The sequence below is a fragment of the Anabrus simplex genome, chromosome 10 (genome assembly GCF_040414725.1).
Source record: "Anabrus simplex isolate iqAnaSimp1 chromosome 10, ASM4041472v1, whole genome shotgun sequence".
Classification (NCBI taxonomy): Eukaryota; Metazoa; Arthropoda; class Insecta; order Orthoptera; family Tettigoniidae; genus Anabrus; species Anabrus simplex.
Genome location: NC_090274.1, coordinates 73,599,512 through 73,624,508, shown reverse-complemented (window position 1 = coordinate 73,624,508; position 24,997 = coordinate 73,599,512). Strand labels below are relative to the sequence as shown.

Here is a 24,997-nt window from a genome sequence, read left to right as displayed (position 1 = left end):
AGAGAGATTTGGTGACTTCTCCGTCGCGTTTCTAGAGTAACGTTAAGAGCTATGCAATTTAATACAATCTTTCTCACAACGTGTACACTACCTAAGCTAGAATTCTGTATACAATGTAGAATTCCGTAGTGAAGCACGGGTACATCAGCTAGTTATATATAAAATATTCCGGAATATTAAAATCTTTCATATGTCCCGATTCACTAAGCACTCTGATGGCATTAGAAAACCCTGAACATACAAATAACTGGTATATTCAGAATTTACGTAAATTAAGCTATAAATTGTTCCTCCGAAATATTAAGTTAATCTTCACGTGGATACCAGGGCATTCTGGCATCCTGGGCAACATAAAAGTTGACACAATAGCAAACGAGGCTGCAACGATTCATCAAAGACCTGTGGAACGAGGAATGGCGTGGATCATCACAGACGAAAGGTAAACACAAATTTACTCTTATTAATGACATTCCTAACAAATCGTGGTTCGCTTTCAGAAAATACACTCGCCGTCATATTTCTACAATCATGTGGATCCGTCTAAACCATGTACGTACGCCGGAACATCTTTATCGCCTCAATATTATTGAAAGTAATATGTGTCCATGTGGACAGGCACTTGGCAGAATAAATCACACCATCTTTCAATGCCAGACATACGAACATCAACGGCACGAGTTCATATCCAACCTCCTCAAATCAGGCTACCACCTGCCTTTAAATGTTTCGTGTTTGGTGTCACATCCGACAGTTCACATTGCAGAATTAATAACCATTTTATAAGTGCAGTAACATTCAATTGTAACTTTTTCCTTTCAATCAAAGTATGTACATCAGCATCCTACTCCTTATTTATGGTCCGGTCTAGTTCGTTTGTAGTAGAGGCCGTCGTGACGGATCACAGACGAGAAGATTTAGAACCCTGTGTCCCAGTGTTCTGTGCAATGTCCAGATAAAATAACCCTATTAAAATAGTAATTAACTAATAATCATTTCCCGCAGTGAAACAGTCCCATTAAAAGGACATCCTTTCCCTTATGTTATGTACCTCCAATAGAATATAATTAACCCGAAAACCAGTGGCTGGACGTAGCGTTTTATTACGATGCTTTAAAGCTAATCAAGCAAAAGAGAAGAAGTACAGCAGGCGTACCAAAGAGGTAATCTAGGAATATCGTATTCATGATGGAAGTTCTCTGACTCACTCTACTATATTTTATATTTATACTCCTTGTTTACTAGTGGTGGTGGCTCAAGTTGGCGCAACCACTGATATACAGTTGATATGCCTTGGTTCAACAGGTGATTCTGATAAGAGTATAAAAAATATTTTCCCGTGAAAAAAAAAGAACATTTTCTTAGTTATTTACGTATACTAGGGTGCTGTTATAAAGGCACGCTGAGAATTTGAACGACAATTGTTAATTTGGATGTGAATATACAAGTATTATATATTTGATTTTGTGTGGCATATATGGCAATGGCCGATGGTTCGGATCCAGTTTTAGGGAGAGAGGAAGAATCTGTAGGAAATACTTCGGAACCACCTGCAAGTGCGACATTTGAAACACCTGCTCAATATTTCGAAGCCTTGGAAAAATGGATTCAGGCTGCCAAAATGTGGCAACTTGCAATGGCATCATTTCCATACCTAATGTCAAATCAACATACTGGCTTTCAGTTTTTGCCTCTGCAGCCAAATGTTACCAGCAATTCTATTCTACAACGTTCTCAACCATCTGCGGAATTTTATAGACCGGTGAATACGACAGGAATTCCGCAGCCACAAGCACCGAGACAGTACCCTCAAGCAAACACTCGTGCAGGTAAGTGTTAGTTTGATGGAAAGTGTAGGCCTAGCTAAAGATGTGCATAAGTGAACTTCGGCATTGATGAACATATTTTACGGGTTAAACTCTTAGACAGTGAATGTCGTAAAAAATACTGGTCTACTCGGTCATAGCAAATAGTGAATTCATGCGGAATGTAAATTTTTTGGCCACTTTTGATCGTAATCATAAAGGGGAAGATTTCTTCCAGACGTGTGTGTGTGCATGTGTGAATGAATTAATATATCACTATTCCCTTTACGTGTGTATGCACGTTTAAATACCACAAGTGGTCGAGAAGGGTAGGCCTAACTTCCACGAATGCCACTGGCACCCATTGTCGAGAGTTTTATCGTTTTACGTTTTGTCTTTCATTATTCTTGATGTAGGATTTACTACATAATTCGTCCGAAACAAAATATAATCGGACTGACTGAAGGAAGCTACCTTCTAGAGGAAACACTGTGTTCTTCCTCAAAAAATATCAACATAAATTGTGCAAGGTTACTGCAAGGATTTTCCATTCATGCCATATAATTTAGCTCTAAGTGTAAAACAGAACCATTTTGTGTCCTTCAGTAGCATAGTATGTGCATTGCTTTGATGCCTTAATAAGAGGCTCTTGTTTGGTTCATATATCTGTATCTCAGCCTTGGACATACAAATCTATTTGCTGCACAAAACTGTTTCTCTATAACCCTCGGGTAAAACTTTACTAAGAGGAGTACAAAAGAGAGGTTAGGAATCCAACACTACGAGACTTGCATGGTGTCTTAAGATGCTACACAAGGCCGCCGACTGTGTGTGGCTAGTAACAAGACCATTGGTCAGGATAGGTTAGACCATTGGTTTGGGAGCACAAGCCCGCAGGTTAGAGCCGTAAATCAGCCTACAGGACTCTAGTATATCCTGCTACAGTATTGGCTAGTGCAAGCCCGTTGGTATGGCTAAAATGTCGGTGAATTTCACTCCTCCTGTACTTAATATATTCACGTACCGGTAACAGATACATCCAGCACACAGCATGACACGCTCAAACTTTGCTGTTTTGTTATTTTCACCGAATGTGGCCACATGATATTCGATATTGAGGTAAACAGTAGGAAATGCTTACTTTTTAAAGAGTAGAAAATAACCTTATATTACACTTTCCAATATTACACTTTTCTTGGGCATTAATCATTATTTAGAGATATAAATACAGAAAATAGTCACATTTACCAGATTGACATTGTCTCCATTTCATTTTTCCTATATAAGTAAAAAATATTGAGTCTATGGCAAGCTTAAAGGAAGGATCTCTCATCTCTGCTACTCAAGATTTTGTTTCACATCCTTTGTGTGGTTTTCTTCTTTCTTCTTTCTTTCTTTCTATACATGCTCCCCCTGCCAGTAAAGTGTAGCCTAGTAACATTAAACTCTTTAACACATTATCACTCTTGATCAACATTGTTTAGGCCTATAGGCATGGTTCATGCAGTTCAGGGCTAGGAGTGGGAAGGAAGCGGCCGTGGTCTTAATTACGGTATAGCCTCAGCATTTGTTTGATGTGAAAATGGGAAACCACAGAAAACCATCTTCAGGGCTGCCGACAGTAGGGTTCGAATCCACTATCTCCCAAATGCAAACTCACAGGTGCGCGCTTATAACCACACGGCCAGCTCGCTTGATGTAGGCCTACTAAGTGGCGGAGTAAACCAAATCTCTCGTGGGCGTCTATGGCTGAATTTTAATTAATTTTGTTGGGTGACTGATTGAGACTGTAGTGTGAGTGATCGTACTCTGTGTGTATTAGTGTGAATGAACGGTGATAAATTGAGAGAGAGAGAGCACAAACTGTGTAATTGTGTATCCTGTACATTAAGCGTAAATGTGAGCTCGGTAATCCTGTGTGTTAATATGTATAGACTAGTAGGTAGCTAATAAATTTTAGAAGTAGAACGCTACCAGGTACTGTCTCCATTTATTTACTCCGCCAACACATTACAGTATTAAGTGTCTTTGAGGGCAAACTTAATATAGCTTGCGCTAGTGCTTGGCTGTGGTGCCAAACTCCCGCTTGTGATTCATCGGTAGAGGGGTTGGCCTCCGGATACCAAATCGTGGGCTCAAACCCATCAGAGGTAGTCAAATTTCTTAAAGGCGGAGGAAAGTTCATTCAACGCTCTGTGTAAAATAACTCAGGTGACTCATTTGGGGTACTTAACAAAATTAATTAAAACTCGGCCATAGATTTCCCAACAGAGATTGTGGAGTAAAACATAATGTTGAAATGCAAACGCAAATTAAAATGCCTGCTCATAGTGTTCTGCCCTCTAAGGAGCATGTAGAACCATTACATACCACTGGTTTTCTTATTCTTATCTTCCTAAAACTTTCTCGTCCGTTCACTTTGGGCTCGTCTTCTTTCTTGCATCCATGCATTTTTGAGTTTCAAATTCCTTCCTGTTGGGTTCTTGGATATGAAGTTATGTGTATTGATTTTCTGCTTGTATGTAGTCCATGTACTTGCCAGTGGGTCAATATTGATTTCTGTGAGGTCGCTTTGGATGTTTACCAGCCAGTATATTGTGCATTTTCGGGTTCCGTTGATGCTGTGAAAGCCAGAGTCTTCCATTCGTGCTGTATGACCGTAGAATTTCATACGTCTTTTCCGTGCAAGGTGAATAAGTCAGCAAATACAGTTCTTCTGAGCTTTTACGCATCGAGATACCATCTTGAATCTTGGGTCCAAATATTTTCCTCGAAATCTATTGTTCCATTTTCTCAATGTCTTTGATGTTGGTAATTAATGATGACGTCTTCGTTGCGTAGAGTGCTTCTGTAACGACGCCTGTATGATAGTGGCAAAGTTTGGCTTTGGTGGAAAGCGATTTCTTGTTGTACATATACCAGGTGATTGTGTAGGCTTTACGCAGTTTTTCTGCACATGTTTTGTTAGCTATTCTTTTGTTGTCAGTCTTTCCAATAATTTCACCTCTGTACTTGAAATGTGTAACTTGTATGATATTGCTATACTTGGTTGCATTGGATGCCAAGTTTGGGTTCTTAGAGTCTATGTACTGTGTTTTTTCATAAGAGATTTGGATTTATTATTAGAGATTATTGAGATTTATTATTATTATTATTATTATTATTATTATTATTATTATTATTATTATTATTATTATTATTATTATTATTATTATTAACAGTTACCTTTCATTACCTTTATCCTTTTCTACCCATACACCAGGAATATGGAATGGATTAATAACCTTAAAACTAGACAGTAATCAATCTCCTTTTAGACTAAACTCTGGATGTTTCTTCACAATAGAACACACCACTAAACATTGTCTCCTGCTGGTGATTTAAGGAATTGGTAATCCTGAGGAATTCCTGAACTAGATTCTGTGTCTTTGACCTCTCAACCCTTTATTTTCCTGTCCCTGAGAGTTCTAATTCCATCCTGGGTCTGAATAGAGTCATGATATTTCTGTATCATCAACGGCTGATGATGATAATTATCGTCCAACTGTAAGACAGTAGTTGTTTTGTTGCAGGAGTAGAGTATCGCATCGCTCCTGTTTGGAAGAGAATTGTAGCTGAGGTTATAGACTTTCTGCTTCTCACGCTCATCAAGTTCATTGCAGGGCTCGTGGCTGCCTACCTCTTTGGCGTCATGTAAGTGTTATAATTGGGGTTTCTCAAATGAGGGTCCATGAGAGATCGCGACTAAAGGATATAATAACTTAATTCTGAGTCGTGATTGCTTACAAACTCCCACTTGGTTAAAATGCTATCTTTGTTTTGAATTTTCTTCCATCTGGAGTTGGTTTATTTTAACAGTGTTCTGATAGTTTTAATGAATATTTGGAAATACAAGGTCTCCCATATAAACTAAGACTAAATGCACGGTGTTCGTACACACCCCTACGGCACCTACATCAGCCAAACTTATATTGTGCACGGCCGCCCTCCTGTAAGCATGTATACAATCTTATATGAAATCTTATCTTATAAAAGATGCTGGAAGTGTCATCCTTCCTGAGTTATACAGGCACTGTATGTGGTAACCATATTCTCGCTGACTCGAGTTAATTCTGCCAATGTAATGATTCGGATTTCATTCGTAATGTTTTCTTTCAGTTCCTCCAATGTGCGGGGATTTGTTCGATACACTTTTCTTTCAGTTTACCCCACAAGTAAAAATCACATACTGTTTAGATCTAGAGAACGAGGGGGAAATAGATCAGCACTGATCACTCTGTCTGCAAACACTTCCCAGATTATAAGAAGGGAATCTTCTGCTGTATGAGCACGGATGAATCTTGTTGAAACCACCCATGCGATGTTTCTTCTTCCATTAACAGATGAAAGAATGGCATCAAAGTGTCATCTTGGTACCTCTCTGCATTTATTGTCGTCTCGAAAAAAAAAAATAGCCCTAGTATTCGTCTTTCACTAACAGCACACCAAACCCCAATCTTCCTTTCATAATGAGGGACTTCTTGAACACCATTAGGATTTTCTGCACACCAATAGCAAGAGTTACGGCTGTTCACCCGACCATTAAGATGAAACTGGGCCTCATCCGAAAAGAACACAAGCTGTGGGTCGCATAAACAATCATTCATTGATGCAAGATACCATTCACAGTATCTTACTCTTGTTGGTGGATCAGCTGGTTTTAAAAAGTGGGCACATGTAAACCTGTACGATTTAATGTGTAACACCTTTGTAGCTCTGTGTGAAGAAGAAACCAAAACCCCTACTTGTTTTGCTAATTTATATTTTGTCCGTTCAAGATTCGTACCAATTTCATCTAGCTTTTACTCTGTTAAAAATGTTTGTGTGTGCACATGTATTTTATTGAGCACTGAGCCAGTAGTTTCAAATTTATTTACAATTACGTGAATCTGTGCTCGTGAAGGTGGCACCTCACCGGGAAATTGCTGAACAAATGCATCGCCTACCCGTCAAGCCGACTCTTACTTAAAATAACTTTTACACACGAAAATACGGTGTTGCTATGATAACTGTCTCACCATGTTAACAGCTTAGATTCAGACTGGTAACTGATGCTTGCGAGGTCGAACACGTGCACGCTGTTTGCAAGGTCAAGAACTATGTGGTGCGCCTCCAATACTGTAGCTTACGTATCGGAGAGTAAAAACACTGCTTGGACGGTCTTAGTTTATGTGGGGTATCGTTTGTAATATGTTCTGTTCATACAGAGTAGTTTTATTGATTGTTGTATGAAAGTGATCAACCTCAGGTGGAGAAAGTAAACATTCTAACATTATCTCAATGAAAAAGTTGCAGCTGTAAATTGTTACAATAGTGACCCTGGGTGGTTCTATAAAAATTTCAAAGGGATGTGCTTAAATATGTTTGTTCAGTTGATGAAGAATCTATTAATGTACTCTGTGTCTGGAAAATGAAGCGAAGAGTTAGTGGAGAAGAATTTGCATGGGTATAAAACTAAATTATTATTACACATTTTCTGAATGACAATGTTGTTCTTGCAGAGTTTATTTTTGGAAGCAATATCACATTTAAGAATCTGCCTGCTTGGGCTCTTACAGCTTCAGTGCTTGTCTTGTTTCAGAGTTCTTGTCGATGACCAAGTCCTCGTACTTACAAGGAAAATACTTCCACCTGTAAGTCTCTGATCTGATTGAGATTTGGTATGACTTCAGTAGGAATACTTTATTCGGCCATATCAAAATTAGATGCTCAGTCGTATATTTAGCTCCTGTTTTGGTGTGTCAAAGTTTGCTTGTTTACGAACCACGTAGACAGGAGTGAGCGGCGGGAAGCAGGCAGAGGCGGGGCGGCCAGCCAAGTCATATTGTCACACTCTTACTTTCTCTCTCTCTCTCTCACACACACATTACTTCTCTACCTCTACCTGCTTCCTGCCGCTCATTTCTGTCTATGCAGTGTTTAAATGAGCAAAGTTTGACACCCCAAAACAGGTGCTAAATATACGACTGGGCATCTAATTTTGATATGGCCAAATAAATCATTCCTGTAGGGGTAGCATGCGTCTACTTCCCGGAGGCCCTGGGTTCGATTCCCAGCCAGGTCAGGGATTTTTACCTGGATCTGAGAGCTGGTTTTGAGGTCCACTCAGTCTGCATGATTACAATTGAGCAGACTCTCCCAATTTAAGCGGGAGACTGCCGATTTTTCATCGTTCAGCCTGATCGCTGGGACCGATCCCCCGATTTTCAGAGCAGTTTCAATAATTTTTTCATCATCATCATTTCTTCGCTCCAACAAGCTGGGTGCGGTTGTGTACGAGCCTCCTCCAGTTTGTCCTATCCATTCAAAGATGCTGCTCATATATGTGACGCCAGTTCACATTTCTAATTTCAAGGTCCTTCAATCTGTTTTTCCCAAACATCACGAGGTCTTCCTCATGGTCTCTTCCAGGGAACATGGTGGTCAAGGTATGTTCGAGGAATCCTGTGAGGGTCCATTCTTTTCATGTGAGCATACCATTGCAATCTCTTCACTTCTAGAGTCTCCAGCAAGCTTCTTTCCAATCCAAGTTGTTGCCAAATATTCACATTCCTTATTTTATCCATTTTTATTGACAAGAATGGAGGAACTTCATTTCTGTTGCCTGAAGACGACTCTTTGTTGGTCCAGTAAGTGTTGGTGCTTCCAGGCCATACGCCAATATAAGTACTAGATATATTTTGTACAAGCTAATCTTGGAAACTAACGGAAATGTTTCATCCCAAAGTATTTGACGTACAGCGTGATAGAATTTGGAAGCTTTCTGTATTCTGTTTCTAATCTCTTGTCTTATGACAGAACACTACCGGTACCTAAATACTGGAAGTTTTCTACATTATCCATCTCCTCATCTCCAATTCTTAGATGAACAGTTGGAGAGTTTCTACTCATCACCAAGCCAACTGTCTTCGTTTTGATGATTTTGAGACCTAAGGTTGTAAAAGCTTCATGCCGGAAATCTAGTCTAGTTTGTGCTTCCGCTTCTGTCTCGCCCCATACCATTATATCATGAGCAAAAACCAGGGCATTAGTTGTTGGATCCTTTCTTTTAACCACTTTTAAAACTTTATCCATTATGATTATGAAGAGAAGTGGTGAAAGACCTTGCTGGATTCCACTCTTCGTTTCGAACCAACCTGACCTTCCATCCTGGACCTGAACACAACACTTGGTTTCATCATGTAATCGTTATTTTAAATTCCCGCGTGTTTCCTCGTTCTATCAATATATGGCTGAGTATAGCTGGTCGATAGTAGTTCTAATAATCACAACCAGATGGCAGTATGGGGCACGCTGGCCAGCCATGTGCTCCTCTTTGGTCTATAATACAGTCAAATACTCAAATAGCTTAATAACAGAAAGTGGAAGTCGTAAGCGAATAACCTAACCTCAGAAGTAGCATGCCATAGATGTCTACCTGGGGCAGGACCTGCATAGTGCTCGTGTTACATCATGTAGTAGTGCTCTTTGTTGTATGTCTTAATATCTGTTTTGGCCAAAATATCAAAAACAAATATGATGCAGTGTTTAAAAGCGCTTATAGGGAAGAGTTTCTGTGTTTAAGTGAATCCAGGTAGGGATCAACTTTCACATTCTGTACTATATGTAGGTGTGATTTTTCAGGTGCGCATGGCGGGAAGTGCGATATACTCAAACATGTGCAAAGGAAACATAAGGAGAGTGTCCAGTGTGTAGAAAGAAACCAGAAACTGAACTTTTCACGTAAAAACCAAGATGTAAATCCTGTGATGAATGCAGAGGCTTTATTTACGTCATTTATCGTAGAGCATAACCTGCCTGTAAATTGTGCCGACCACGCGGGGCCTGTGTTTCCCAAAATGTTTCCTGATTCGGAAATCACAAAATGATATGGGTGTGCTAGAACGAAAACAGCGGCTATCATTACAGAAATGTGCGTGGAAGAAGGGGCGAAAAATGTAGCACATTTGCAAGTGAATGAATTTTCTGTTGCTACTGATGTTAGCATTAAAAGCGACTTGAAAATATATCCTATTGTTGTAACATTTTTTAGGCCTGAAATCAATGAAATTCAGAGTTGTCTAGTCTCTGTGCCTAATTTAGAAAGGGATGCTACTGGAGCTAACATTCCCAATCTTTTGCTCTCTCCTTTTCAGGAATTCTGCATTCCATTTAAAAAACTGCCTAGCTCTTGGTGCTGATAATGCTCCAGTAATGGTAGGAGTGCCTCCCATAAGTCTAACCCCTCATCCACGTCATGGGAGGTGGGCAACGGCATGAAGTAGGGGATTGCCTGTAGGGGTGATGTACAGCAGGGCCTGTGTGTGCCCCAGGACCACTACGGTAGTTGCAAAGGCCCTTCGGGAACCCTGAAAAGTGACGGCTAATGGAGCTCTGGTGAAGTCCTCAATGGCAGATGCAGCGGAGGAGGAGACCTGTGGAACGGCAAATCTGGCAGATGAGGCAACCCTTTTCCCTTGGGGTTGAAGAAATGGGGGGAACCACTGCCTTGTGGTAAGGAGGGATCTTCAAAGGCTAAGGGAGACAACCCCTACAGAAAACGGCAGGCTTGGAGGCTCAGGTGGCAGCCTCACCACCAAGCCCGGGGGCTGTGGGCTAATAACTCGCACATCTTAAATCCACTTATTAAAGAAACTGAAGTTAGTGAAACCGGATGGATACCTTGACGACGAACTTTGGCCCAAAATGGAAAATGAGAATAGGTTGTTGGAATGTTAGAACTTTGACAGAAGAAGGTAAACTAAAGCAGGTTGAGAAATAGATGCAAAATTATGGCTTGGAAATTCTTGGTTTAAGTGAAGTGAGGTGATGTGATTTTGGAGAGATCATGACACAAAATGGGAATACATTTATTTATTCTGGACAGTCTGCGGAGGATCAGTTGAATGAAACTATGAAGAATATAAATAAAAGAGGTATTGCTATTATTATGGGTGATATGAATGCGAAGATTGGATCAAATAATGAGGGGACTAGAGCATGTGATAGGGAAGCATGGATTAGATGAAATGAATGATAATGGAGAGAGATTTGTAAATTTGTGTGCCAGCCAGGAAATGGTGATTGGAGGGACAATCTTTCCTCACAAAAGGTGTCATAAGGTTACATGGGTATCGCAGATCACAAAATAGGAAATCACATCGACCCTGTAGTTATTAGAAAGAAATTTAGATCATTGACAGGTGTGAGGAATTGAAGAGGAACTGATGTTGGTAGTGATCATCATCTAGTTGTAGCTGAGTTTAAATTGAAAATAAAGGCTGCATCAAAGAAGTTTGCAACAAGAAGAAAGAGGTTCAACATACAAAGGTTAAACAGTGAAAAGAGAAGGAAAGAATTTAGTCTGGAGTTAAAAAATCAGTTTGAAGTCCTTTCAAATCTTGAAAAAAGAGGAAGAGTTGAGTGTGGAAAGAACTTAGGAAAATGTTAAGAACACTTATATACAAATGTGCAAGAAAGTAATTGGTTATAAGAGCTATCAACAGAAAGACTGGATGTCTGGAGAAACATGGGACTTAACTGAAAAACGAAAAGAGGCAAAAGCTATAGTAAACCAAAGCAGAACAAGATGGTAGAAGTCAGAAGCCCAAAGGAAATATTCAGAAATTGACAAAATGGTTAAAAGGAGTGTGAGAAGCGATACAAGAAGATGGATTGACCAGCAGGCACGAATCGCAGAGGAAACTGAGAAGGGTGATATGAAACAACCTTATTATATTACAAGGAAGTTGTCAAGAGGAGGTTATAGGAAGAGTAAACCAGTAAACCAGCAAGGAAATATGTTATCACAAGAAGAACAATTGAGAAGATGGCAAGAGCATTTTTCAGAAATTTTAAATAAAGATGATGGAAATGAGCAGGAAATACAAGAAGAAGTAAATGAAGGCTTATATACTGAATACTCAAGAATAAAACTAAATCCCCCAACAAGGCATGAAGTTAGGTTAGCAATGAAACAATTAAAGAATGTTAAAGCAACAGGTATAGATAATATAGATCCAGAAATACTAAAAGTGGATGAAGAGGCTACCATTACTGGGGAAAATATGGAAAGAAGAGAAAATTCCAGCTGATTGGAAAGAGGGCTTGATCGTGAAACTCCCCGAAAGAGGTGACACCACAGTGTGTAAAAATTGGAGAGGAATAACACTACTGAGCATTCCAAGTAAAATTCTCTCTAGAATAATTCTAAACAGAGTAAAGGACTCAATTGAGCAGCGTCTTCGAAAAGAACAAGCTGGTTTCTGTAGACAATGCAGATGCGTTGATCTAATAAATACGCTAAGAATAATTCTAGAGCAAAGTAATGAATGGCAGGCCACTTTGTACTTGACATTCATAGACTTCAAAAGAGCGTTTGATTCAGTAAATAGGACCGTAATGTGGAAGACCTTGGTGAAATATGGAGTACCGGATGAGATCTTCAATCTCATGGAGGCAATGTATAAAGGGTATAGATGCAAAGTAGTACATGAGGGAAAAAACTCAGATGATGTGAATGTCACAAGTGGAATTCGCCAGGGATGCGTTCTTTCACCAACAATCTTTTTAGTGGTGCTCAATAATGCCATGAGAAATATGGTGGGTGGAAGGAAAAGAGGAATACAATGGGGGAAAGACTGGAAGATTTAGAATTTGCAGATGATTTTTGTCTTCAAGAATTAGTGATATGAAACACAAGTTAGAAGGAAGCAAAGGCTGCAGGACTCAATATAAATGTTGTTAAGACCAAGGAAATGAGAGCAAATGCTAAAATTGATGAAAGATTATTTGTGGCAGGAGAAGAGGTTAAAACATTTACCTACTTGAGAAGTGTAGTGACAAGAGGATGTGAGAGCCAAAATAAGGAAAGCAAATGGAGCCTTCATGCAGCTCTATACGGTATGGAAAAATAACATTTCAAGGCAAACGATAATAAAAATTGTTAATACAAATGTTAAATCAGTCCTTCTATATGCTTGTGAAACTTGGAAGGTTACATAAACTATCACTAATCTCTTGCAGGCATTTATAAACCGTTGCTTACGATGCATCATAAACATCAGATGGCGTGAAATTATATCCAATGACGAGCTATGGAGAACAACAAACCAAGTTCCAGTCGCAGTGGAAATCAAGGGATGGAAATGGATAGGTCATACTTTGAGAAAGCCAGCGGGATCTATAGAACGCACAGCATTGGTTTTGGAGGAACTATTGAAGAATATGATGGCAAGGTTTGTGAAACCACACATTATTAAAAGCTCCTCCTCTCTCCTTGATGTAAATTATCATATTCCAGCAAATGAAAAGGATGATTGTGATCTGATGATAGGAAACTGTGTGTTTATTTTGGTGAACATTTTGAAGTCTGAGGAAAAGTGCATATTCTTTTAGAAAGTTTCTTTTCATTATGTGACTGCACGGTACACAAATTTCCGTTCAAAGATGAAGTTTTAATTAATGCAAAAGTTACAAATATTTCTGCTATAAGTAAGGCATCATTTTCTAGCCTTAGATTTTTTATTAACAAGTCTACGAACATTCTGACTAGTGAAACGGAACCTTTAGATAAAGAAACTAATAATCTGCACTCCCAGTTCTGTAACTTTCAGCTTGAAAAAACTGACCCTGCAAAAGGAAGAAGTGATGTTCAGTGGGCTTTGGTAGGTAAGATGAAATCAGGTGATGGTATACTTAAATATGACAGACTCTAAGGTGATGCTTGCTATTTTATCAATTCTACATAGCAATGCAGAATGTAAAAGGATTTTTAGCAGACCACCTGTGGGTGGGGGACAAGATGAAGAATACACCCGCGGTATCCCCTGCCTGTTGTAAGAGGCTACTAAAAGGGGCAACCAAGGGATGATGGCATTAGAACCATGAAATCACCTGTGCTTAGTACCATTACATGCGGAACACCATGGATTGACGTTACTTGCAGTTAGTACCACCAATGAGTAGTGCCTTTATGTGAGGAATACCATGGTTCTGTGGTTAGTGGGGTCTATGATTGTGTGTATTCCACCGAAGCGGGGGAGCAGGCATTCGGCTGCACGAACTAATGTCCATGTGCCGTAACGCTATGCTGGAATATGTCGGTTCCCCTGGGTTCAGAATGGATGTGTGCTACCTGTGAGTAGTACAACTTCACGAGAAACACCGTGGGTGTATGTTGCCCGTGATTAGGACCGTGGGTTTGGCTGGCGCCTGTGGTAAGTACCACTATGTGCGAAAACCATGAGTGTGCGTTATCTGAGAGTAGGTCCATTATATGACGAATACCATGGATTTGAATTACCTGTGGTTGTTACCATAATGTGTCATACACCGTAGGTCTACATTGCCTATGATTAGTAGTAGGCCTACTATATGAGCAACACCATGAGTATACACTGCCTGTGATTAGTTCCACTTAGTGAGGGACATCACGGGAATACCGGCGCCCGTGATTAGTCCCACTATGTGCGGAGCACCATGGGTCTGCGTTGCTTGCTGCTTATGTGCGAAACAGTATGGGTTTGTGTTATGTGTGAGTGATGCCATTGTGTGCGACATACAATAGATCTACATTTCCTGTGATTAATACCACCATTAGAGAAACACCATGAGTCTACATTAGCTGTGATTAGTACCACTATAGAAGGAACACCATGGTTCTACCTCCCAGTGATTAGTACCATTATGAGGGGCCGGTGACCTAGGTGTTAGGCCCCTTCAAACAACAAACATCACCATCGATTTTTAGCAGAGTCACAAAGACAAAAACACAGTTCAGATCCTTGCTGTCTGAACATACTTTAAACTTTAAAGCTTTAAATCAGTTCACCAAGGCAAGTGCTTTGAGCAAAAATTTAATTCCGAGTTTCTGAAGAGGGCTATGTCAGCTACGGATGTGTTGAACAACACTTAATCGTAATGTGTTCAGCATGTTGAAGGATGAGAAGTCACATGTTCCTAAAGTTCAGGTATGTCCAGTATTTAGTATTCACATATAAATAATGAAAAATATGTAGGGCAAATAGAGTTGTACTAATTCATTATAATTCAGTACATTAACATGTTCTGCCATCAATGATGTGTCGTAATACGTCTCAATTCGCTGCCAAATTTCACCCAATTTTTACTTTTGAAAGTTGGCATGTCTGAATTTGAGGAGCAATCTGACATTGAGATGGCGGCCCCGGTCTAGAAAGCCAAGAATAGCGGCCGAGATGATTTGACGTGCTGGCCACACGACACCTCATAATCTGTAGGCCTTCAGGCTGAGCAGGGTCGCTTGGTAGGCCATGGCCCTTCGGGACTGTTGTGCCATGGGATTAGGTGGGGGAATAAAGCATTCCTACTGAAGTTGTCGTACGAAATCTCAATCATGTTGGAGACTTACAGTCAGAAGGGCTTCCTTGTCAGCCAAGCTCACAGCATGGAAACGCTAAGACTTCGACTTACGTATAGAGGTTTGTGTACTCGTGCTTGCTCAGGGTTTCTCATTGTGGATTGGCCGTTCATTTGAGTAGAGCCAGATCGACAAGGCATGCCCTGAGGTTCCTGTACTCTCTTCAGGGCTACTGGTGGTGAGGTTCAAATTCTCCTTCCAAACGCAGCTGAGTTCTGTGTTCCCTTTCTTATCATAAACTGTCTACGGATCAGTGGTAGTGTCACCATTCAGATTCTAGATCGCAGGTTGAAACACGGCTGAGATAGTCAGATTTTTGAGGCCAGAAAGGATGTCTATTTGATACTCTGTCGTGCAATTTTGGCGTGTAAAATATCTCCTGTGACACATTTAGGCTTTACCTGACAAAATTAATTAAAATTCAGCTGTAGATCACTCAAGTAGAGTAAAATAGGACGTTGCAATTCACGTTCCCCTTCTTCGCTAGCTTCTTCGTGACTTGAAAATGATTATACATGTTATGATATTTGACATTTCAGGCATCAGAATAACCACATATTTTTTGTAGGCCTACTACAGCAAAACCTCTGTAAAAAGTTCCCATTTATTGTGTCATTGTGCTGTCGCAGGTAATGTGTGCTTTTTGCCTGGTTATTTTTTTTTTTAGCAACCTTCAGAAAAATTGAACACTTCACTTCCTCATCACAAGTCTACTACAGACATAAAGAAAACTGTAAACTTTACCTGGAGCTAAAGGATAAGTAGAGTATGTTGACATGCAGACCTCGCAATCAGCTTAGGTTAATCTCGCCACGGGGAATTGGCAGTGTTTATGCAGAGACTAATACTGTAGAGGCAAGGGAAGACCAATTTAGTATTTCTTGGGAACAAGTTTTTACATACCAATACATTTTCCTCATCACCAAACAAATTTCTTTCAACTGCACCTAGTTCTCTTTCTAGTTGTTCATTACATAATTCCTCTTTTTTTTGTTTCTTACAAAATTGTACAAAAACTGTTTTAATCCTCCTAGTCAATGCTATGTATTTTTTACGTCCAATTACGACAAAACATGTCAGTACGTCTTGTGTCTCAACTGTGGGAGCAAGTCAGTCATGAACTGGACTCCACAATCAGAGAACACTTGTGATATAAGCGGGCCACGTAACACTAAAATCAGACGGTTAAACTTCAGTAACGCTTATGTACATCAGCCCAGTCGGAACACAAAAACTAAGCCAGCAGTATACAGGCACCAGTTGATCCACATCAAAGGACAACAAAAAGCATTGGAACAGAAACACTTCCAGCTCAAGACTGTTTTTAACGATCAGCATTTCACGGTTTTTTAACTCTCATCATGTTTGTAAAAATATTTAAATAACATTTCATTTTTATAAGAAGTTCAACCATCAATACGGATTCAACAATGAGATTCATAGTCTGTAATTCCTCTTTTTCAACACTTTCAAGAAACCTGAGAATGTTTTCTTGTTCAGTTGATGTATAGGCCTAATAAATTTGCGGATGTTGAAGGTCAACTAACAAGTTTATTTCACCATTGTATGGCCATTCCGCCCTTGTGTCTTTTGCGCACATTTTTTAAGCTGTCTTTTACTTCACACTAACGCCAAATATTGGCTTTAGTTAGGCCTATGTCGTATTTTCTTGTGGGCGCAAAATTATTCTTTATTTCCGTACATGGCATCATAATATTGACAAGAACCCTTTAAAATTTTGTCGGCAATACCTGTTTCACATATCTTTACAATACAACGATCCATCATGAAAATATTCCTGCTGTCTATAAAACTTAATTTTACTAAGTGTCAGTAGACACATTATAACTCTGTCATTGAGTTGCCGTGGCCTTTATAAGAATTCGAAGGCTCGCATGTTTTGATGGCATTCTGCGAATTTGAGAAACATTTTTCTAGAGGCTAATAGAATTTCATTCTCTCATCACTGTTTCCCGAGTTCCAGTGACATTACACAGAGGCACTGTAAAACCGGTTGCCACGGCTAGCGACATATAATAAAGATTACAAACTATCCACTTCATACGAAACCATTAGAGTATAATAAAGAGGCGGACGTTTATTGTCAACAAGTTGTGTATATGCGCATGCACGGGGGGTGAAAAGCAGCAGTGTGGTTACCGTTTTAGCTGCCAGTGGTGTTCATTACTGTTAGATCACAAATGAAAGACGACCCTTGAGTTTTCCCATGAGATTCTGAGAAAAAAAAGTCGTTTTGGATTCGGAGAAATATGGTAAATAAATAGTTATCCATTTGACTGTACTAGATGAATTATATACAAATGCCGTGGATCCTGCAACCTGGAAGCTAAAGAACTATATCTGTCAGTTCTTCTTTGCATCCCTTTCTGATTGAATGACTATTAGCTCCACCCATCTCTCTGTTATCAGTTTGTACTTGACGGACAGATCTGTGGACATCTCCGTATTGTAAAAGTTTGTTATAGTAGCACACTTCATTATGTTCTATTTCTTATGGACATATTGTTTTCTGGATTTCAGACACTGGAATTTCCTGAATCACAGCAGGAAATTTGACCTCAGTATAACTTTAGACTCTCTCCTTCTGATGCTGGAAACTGATGAAGTGACACCAGAGATATTCATCTTAGAACTACTCAACATTGCAGTTGCATGTGCGTTTGAGGTAAGTGTACAAACCTTGCATGTCTTTTGAGTCCAGTGAAATCCCTACTGAAAGTTTTTCTTCCTTCTCTCTCTGAAAGCATCATCTTTGGTTTTCCTACTCCAGACACTTGAATCTTTCAAATCCTTGTATAAGTAAATCAGTGTCACATCGTGGCATTGATGAAATTCTCTACCAGTAGTAGAGGAGAAATTCTTAAGTGATCAGAAGCCACTATTGCAAAGCAGTCATGTTTCAGTAGAAGGACCAGAAACACTTAACCATTCAGGCCAAACTTGTCCAGTTTGGTTTTTTGAATTGTGGACCTGCAACCTTGATGAGTCTTTCTTAGTGCGAGTGCAGGTTTCAATACCGTAGGTTAAGATTGGTATGAAGTACTGATTGAACATCACCAGCTTTGCTTTTATTTTTACTTTGGGATCCCATAGAAGTATTCGTACTTGCTGGTAAAAGTGAGAGCTCTTCTGCACTTTGTTTGTCACCTCCTTTGTGGCTAGTGTATCTCGAGATATTACACTGCTGAGGTATGTAAAGCTTTCCGCGCTTTCTAGTGGATGGTTTCCTAGCATGATGTTTGCTGGTCGTCCCTCTCTGTTTATTGCCATCACTACTGTTTTGAGTTCGCTTATCTTGAGATTGAACTCCTGGAACTTAACCTTGCATTCATTGAGTCTTGACTGTACTTGTTCCTCAGTTTCTCTGCAGATCATAACATCATCAGCAAAGCCATTGCATTTAGTTCACCAGAGGTTTTCTTGATGTTCTTCAGTATGTCATCCATGATAGTGATAAACAATAATGGGCCGGGCTGAGTGGCTCAGACGGTTGAGGCGCTGGCTTTCTGACCCCAACTTGGCAGGTTCGATCCTGGCTCAGTCCGGTGGTATTTGAAGGTGCTCAAATACGTCAGCCTCGTGTCGGTAGATTTACTGGCACGTAAAAGAACTCCCACGGGACTAAATTCCGGCACCTCGGCGTCTCCGAAGACCTTAAAATAGTAGTTAGTGGGACGTAAAGCAAATAACATTATTATTAAACAATAATGGAGATAGTGCACTGCCTTGCTGGACTCCACTTTCGGTCTTGAACCAGGATGAATGTCCATCACCCAATCGCACACAGCTGGTACAGTTCTCATACAACATCTGAACTTTCCTCACCAGTCCCTCTGGCACATTCCTTTTTCTCAGGCATTCCCATATCTTCTCTCTTGAAATGGTGTCATATGCCTGCTCATTGTCAAGGAAAACCATAACACATCTGTGCCTTTTTTCCAATGCTTTTCCATTAACGTATGGACACTGAAGATTAGGTCTGTTGTTGACCTGTTAGGCCTGAAGCCATACTGTTCCTCTTCAAACTATGGCTCTAAGATGACTAACAATCTGCTCTCTAAGATTTTCTCAAGAATCTTAAGCCCATGAGAAAGGAGTGTTATTCCCCGGTAGTTGGAGCATTTTTGGCGAGTTCCTTTCTTAAACCAGGGGATAATGACATCCTTGCTCCAATCTTGCCATCTTTCCAAACTACATTGAGCACTATGTGTAGCCACTGTAAACCCTGGACTCCTGCTGCTTTGATCATGTCCCTGCTGACTTTGTCGATTCCTGGGGATTTCCCTTGCGGCATCTTCTTAAGGGCTGTTTCTGTTTCTGCCCATGTAATGGGAGGTTCCTCTATGCAGGTTTCAACAGCTGGTTCTTTTGTTCTCTGATCTGCTTCTGTCCTGTTTCCTCAGAACCTCTCTGATGTCCTCAGCTTTCCATTAGGATCCTCAATTGCTTTGATGGTTTCAACTGAATTCCTTTTGTTTTTGATCACTCTGAACAATAGTTTCATATTGCCTCTGCTGTCTTCCTTCAGTTTTTGAGTACATTTCTCCCAGCACTTTATCTTCCCCTCTTCTACTACTCTTTTTACTCTTGGTTTCTTGTCTCGGTAAACTTGCTCCTGGTCTCTGATCTTCCCCTCGTCCATTACCTGTTCTGGCTTGGATTTCTCTCTGTCTCGTTCTTTTTGTGCTATGTTCCTTTCCTTTATTGAGGATCTTACTCTTTCATTCCACTAGGGTGTGTCTTTTTCCCTTACTCTCGGCCTTGTCTTCCCACTAACCTCTATTGCTTCTTTTATCACCGTGTTTTTAAATCTTGTCCACTCTACCTCACCACTCTCCACTTCTTCTGTAGGCATTTGTCCTCTTATGGTGTCCTCATAGTTGGTCCTTTTTCCAATCTGTTGTAGTTCCCACACCTTAATCTTAAGTAATTTCTTGGTTGTTATCTTTGGTACATTAATATATTTCTGATCTGCTACTAATAACTGGTAAATCATTATTGTCAGCATAATTGCATTAGTTACATCGGAGTTTAAATGTTTAGCTTGACCACCACGTAGTGTCGTGCGTGAGCGGAGTCTTGATTAGTGTGGAATCGCATGCAAACGCTCTATTCCACATGACGTCCAACTCGTTCGCTGAATGGTCAGCGTACTAGCCTTCGGTTCAGGGGGTCCCGGGTGCGATTCCCGGCCGGGTCGGGGATTTTAACCTTAATTGGTTAATTCCAATGGCTTGGGGGCTGGGTGTGTGTGGCTTATTCAACATTAGAAATCATCCTAGGTAGGGCCCTCATCTTCACAGACATGCAGGTCGCCTAATAGGCCGTCTACTAGAAAAAAAAAATGACCTGCACCAGGCCTCTCCGGAGGCCATACACTATTATTATTATTCCACATGTCGTCACAAACCCATATGGCAGTCATCTCTGCAGCAACCGAGTGGTAGGCCTAAGCCCGGTGTTACATGATTATGAAGAAGCAGAAGAACACTAGAAATTCAGAATACTTCATTATGTCTTGTTCGTGATAATAACACAAAAATAGTTCAGTTTTGCAGTTATTGTTTACCTGTCTGATATTAGTGTTAACCCATTCAAGACACAGTAAATGGCCACATTGTTGACTGTGGAATCAGACTTAATTTGCCCGCCCATAGTTTGAGCGTACGTGTTACTCAAAAATGTGCATAAAATGAAAACTAATGCAGATAATTCACTTAAATATTACATTCATGCCATTGAAGGTTATGACTTACCCATTCTTCATTCCTTGAGTGACTGCTGGCTGTGGTACAAATGTTTCATTTAAAATAATTTCAAAAAGAGCGGATCTGTGCACTCTAAAAACATTGCAATTTCAGACTGTGGGCGGACTATACATTTTTCATAAGAATTTCTGAAAGACGACACTATATATCAGGATTATTGTCCTTTTTCTCCAATTTCCAATCACTATGGTTCTTTTGTGTCACCAGCTGTGCGTGTTTGGAAGAACCTTGCACAGCACTTTCACTGTTGTAATCACTATCCTTGAAGTCAGATTCATTTTCCAAAATGTCTTTATTGCCATGATCGCCATCTAAAACAATGTCTGCAAGCGCTTTCAATCTCTCTTCGACATTATCGTGAAACCGGTTCTACTGCATAATGAATACCGAATACCAATGAAAATAAACTGTGAATTGCAAAGGGAATCAAATATATGAAGATAAGGCACTGCGTCATTGCGAGCTGAGTTCGTCATTTGATTCGTGCACCAAAATACTACACATGACCACAGCTCATCATATGATGCTATTTTTTTTTTGCTATTTTGCTTTATATCGCACTGACACAGATAGGTCTTATGGCGACGATGGTATAGGAAAGACCTAGGAATTGGAAGGAAGCGGCCGTGGCCTTAATTAAGGTAGAGCCCCGGCATTTGCCTGGTGTGAAAATGGGAAACCACGGAAAACCATCTTCAGGGCTGCCGACAGTGGGGCTCGAACCCACTATCTCCCGATTACTGGATACTGTTCAACAATGATAAAGGTGTTTTAATTTATTCCACCTATTCAATACTTATATTATCACGTATAGTTGTTACATAATTAAATTCTTAGTTACATGGGACATGTTTCGCCCTCAATTAAGGGCATCTTCAGCCTAAATACAATAATCAAAAATACAACTAAATTAAAAGTGGACGTTAAATACAATCATCAAAAATACAACTAAAATAAAAGTGGAAGTTAAAAGTTTAGTCTGTTCTTAAAATTCAGAACAATAAAATTGTGAAAAATGATAAAATAAAAAGATGCTAATGGAAAACTGTCTTATGATTAGCATCTTTTTATTTTATCATTTTTCACAATTTTATTGTTCTGAATTTTAAGAACAGACTAAACTTTTAACTTCCACTTTTATTTTAGTTGTATTTTTGATGATTGTATTTAACGTCCACTTTTAATTTAGTTGTATTTTTGATTATTGTATTTAGGCTGAAGATGCCCTTAATTGAGGGCGAAACATGTCCCATGTAACTAAGAATTTAATTATGTAACAACTATACGTGATAATATAAGTATTGAATAGGTGGAATAAATTAAAACACCTTTATCATTGTTGAACTGTTAAAGTTTCAATACGGACCTAAAATGAGGTTTATAACATGTAATACTGGATACTGGTCGCACTTAAGCGACTGCAGCTATCGAGATTCATATGTTGCAAATGGGTTTATGCGCTGAGGGGAATAAATTGAATTTTTTTTTCATATTCAATTCTTACATAGTATTCCCCATACGGCTACTCCTTCCTGCTACCCGGCTGATGAAAATTTCTGGGGAGAACACTGATGTTCATGTACGTCCAGTCATTCGATGTACCACGAACAGCCGGTGCAGGCGGAAGTTAGAATGCCTGTTACACACGCATCATTGCTGGGTTTTTTTCCACCTTATGAATCAAGAAGTTGTATACTTTCCTGCCATCTCGAGAATGCTTGGTGAACTATATCTAACTTGAAATTTCTTGCCACTATAAAGGGGGAGTACCAAAAGCAAATACTTCACAGGCTAGAGGCTACTCATAATTTATGATTTTCATAATCCTCCAGTAAGGTCAACACTGGAAAGAAAAAATCCTATTTCAAATCAAACCTACTTCTGAAACCACTGATGAAATGTGGTTCATTTCCCAATTTCAAGCTGGTACATTTGATGCATGGTAAAAGCAAAGAATTTTCTCCATGACATTCCGCCTTTACAAGATATTTCCACCTTCGACAACATTCAGTGGGCACCTTTCAAACTAAGGTAATTAAATCGAAACCAGGACATTTATGGAGTCTATTGCCTCTCAGATAGTTAATATTTTAGAAAGTGTTTGTTATAGATTTATACTTTACTCACCGATAACACTACATTGAAAACAAGAGGCTACATTCAGAAGAAGACTAAATTAGATATGGGATAAGTTTTTAATAGTTACTGTTAAGGAGAGCTTTTATCATTTATGTCATTTGTAGTGATGCATAGTTTTTAATGTTATTCATTGTAGCTGAGGATGGTCTTATTAAGAGACTCAAACTGGTACTACTGTAAAAATGAGATAGAATAAAATTCTACATAAATTTTAAAAGTGTTGATTAGGTGGGGATGATTATAAGCTATAAGAGGATGGTTGCCTAGTTGGACTTCCTCTTTAAACAATAATCACCACCACCACTTATAAGCAATAAATTTCAAGTTTGTTCCATATTGAAGTGCAATTATAAGAAATAAATTGACAAGAGGGTCCACTTTTTTCAATACAGTACAATGCATTGTATTGCATATATGATTGCATCTTACCTGGAGGCCCTAGGTTTGATTCCTTGTGGCCCTGGGTTCTGGTTCGAGGTCCACTCAGCCTATGCTCTCTGAGAGGTGAGATGACAGCCCCGGTCTCAAAAGCCTAGAATAACAGCCGAGGGGATTTGTCGCGCTGACCCCATGTCAACTCATAACCTACAGGACTTCCAGCTGAGCAGGCCCCTTGAGGCTGGTGGTGCTTGTACAGTATACCAGGAAATAGAAAAAAAAGAGCGGTCATCTAATGTTAAAGCGAGATGCTTCGCTAGACCAGAGTACTAGTTGATGTCCAACCTCAGAATCTCGTCTAAGGGCGAAAGGGTGCGAAAATGGGAGTAAATATATTCTTTTTCAGCCATTCCCTTTTCCAGATTCTCTCTGGGTAGGGTAGTGTACCAAAGCCTTACTCTATCTTTTCACCACTCCTCTTCTAGTACTTTATTGCTATCGACTCCTCTATTTGCAATACAGACCGCAACAGAGCTCCTCCATCTCATTCTAGGCTGTCCCCTAGGCCTCTTTGCAGTCTCTGCATCCATGAATGTTTTCTTTGGTATTCTCTCTCCTGGCATTCTCATCATGTGTCCAAACCATTTTAGCTTTGCTGTATCAATTTCTTCTTGAAGTTTACACACTCCCACGCTTCTCCTTACTTCCTCATCATTTCGTATTCTATCTCATCTTGTATTTCCCTGTATTCTCCTGAAGAACCTCATTTCAGCTGCTTGTATCTAACTTTGGTTCCGCTTAGTCAACGTACAGGCAGGTGAAGCATAGGTCAGTATAGGTTTAAAATAGGATGAGTATAAAACTTTCTTGGCACATCTCGCACACTGGTAGAAACTTGCAGACTGCTGTATTCTTAAATCAATTTCTCCATCCAAATTTCCATCTTGTGACATCATGCAACCCAAATATTTAAAATTCTTCACTACTTCAAGAGGGAGTAAATGTATTGCATACCTGCCAACCCTGCCAATTTTCCCGGAAACTTTCCGTTTTTTAACTCGTCTTCCGGTTTTCCGATTTATTTTTAGTTCTTCCAATTTTTTACCAATTTAACCTTCAGTACAGTTAATACTCTTTCCCTAGGATAAATTCTTATGTGCAATTTTTGCAACCTCATTTTCAAGCGTATTTATTTGATACTTTATTTGGCGAGTGTATTATCCGTTGTCTTCGTGTATTGTATTTCCCGCTCACTATAGCAGTGTGTGTGCTGTTCAGCTGGGAATTTGGGACGGCAATCGTCCTAGAAGCCAGAGAAGCTAGTTCGCACTAGCGACTCTGTTAATCAGGAGAAAAGAGTGAGTTTGTTATTGTGTAGTTTCGTTGGAGTTGTAGCCCACGTGTTTTTCTAGTGGTTCTGTGCTTTACCCCCTGTCGAGGTCATATGTTAACAATGTAGGACCGGGCGAGTT

At 39.7% G+C, this 24,997-nt stretch overlaps 1 long non-coding RNA gene across 1 annotated transcript in view; it reads left to right on the top strand.

Moving 5' to 3' along the window:
• Positions 1-1,311: 1,311 nt before the first annotated feature.
• Positions 1,312-24,997, top strand: part of LOC136881983 (uncharacterized) — a 45,895-nt gene continuing 22,209 nt past the window's right edge. The window contains exons 1-2 of the long non-coding RNA XR_010861063.2: positions 1,312-1,826; positions 17,761-17,905. This is a non-coding gene — a long non-coding RNA (uncharacterized lncRNA). The remainder of the gene's footprint in view (positions 1,827-17,760; positions 17,906-24,997) is intronic.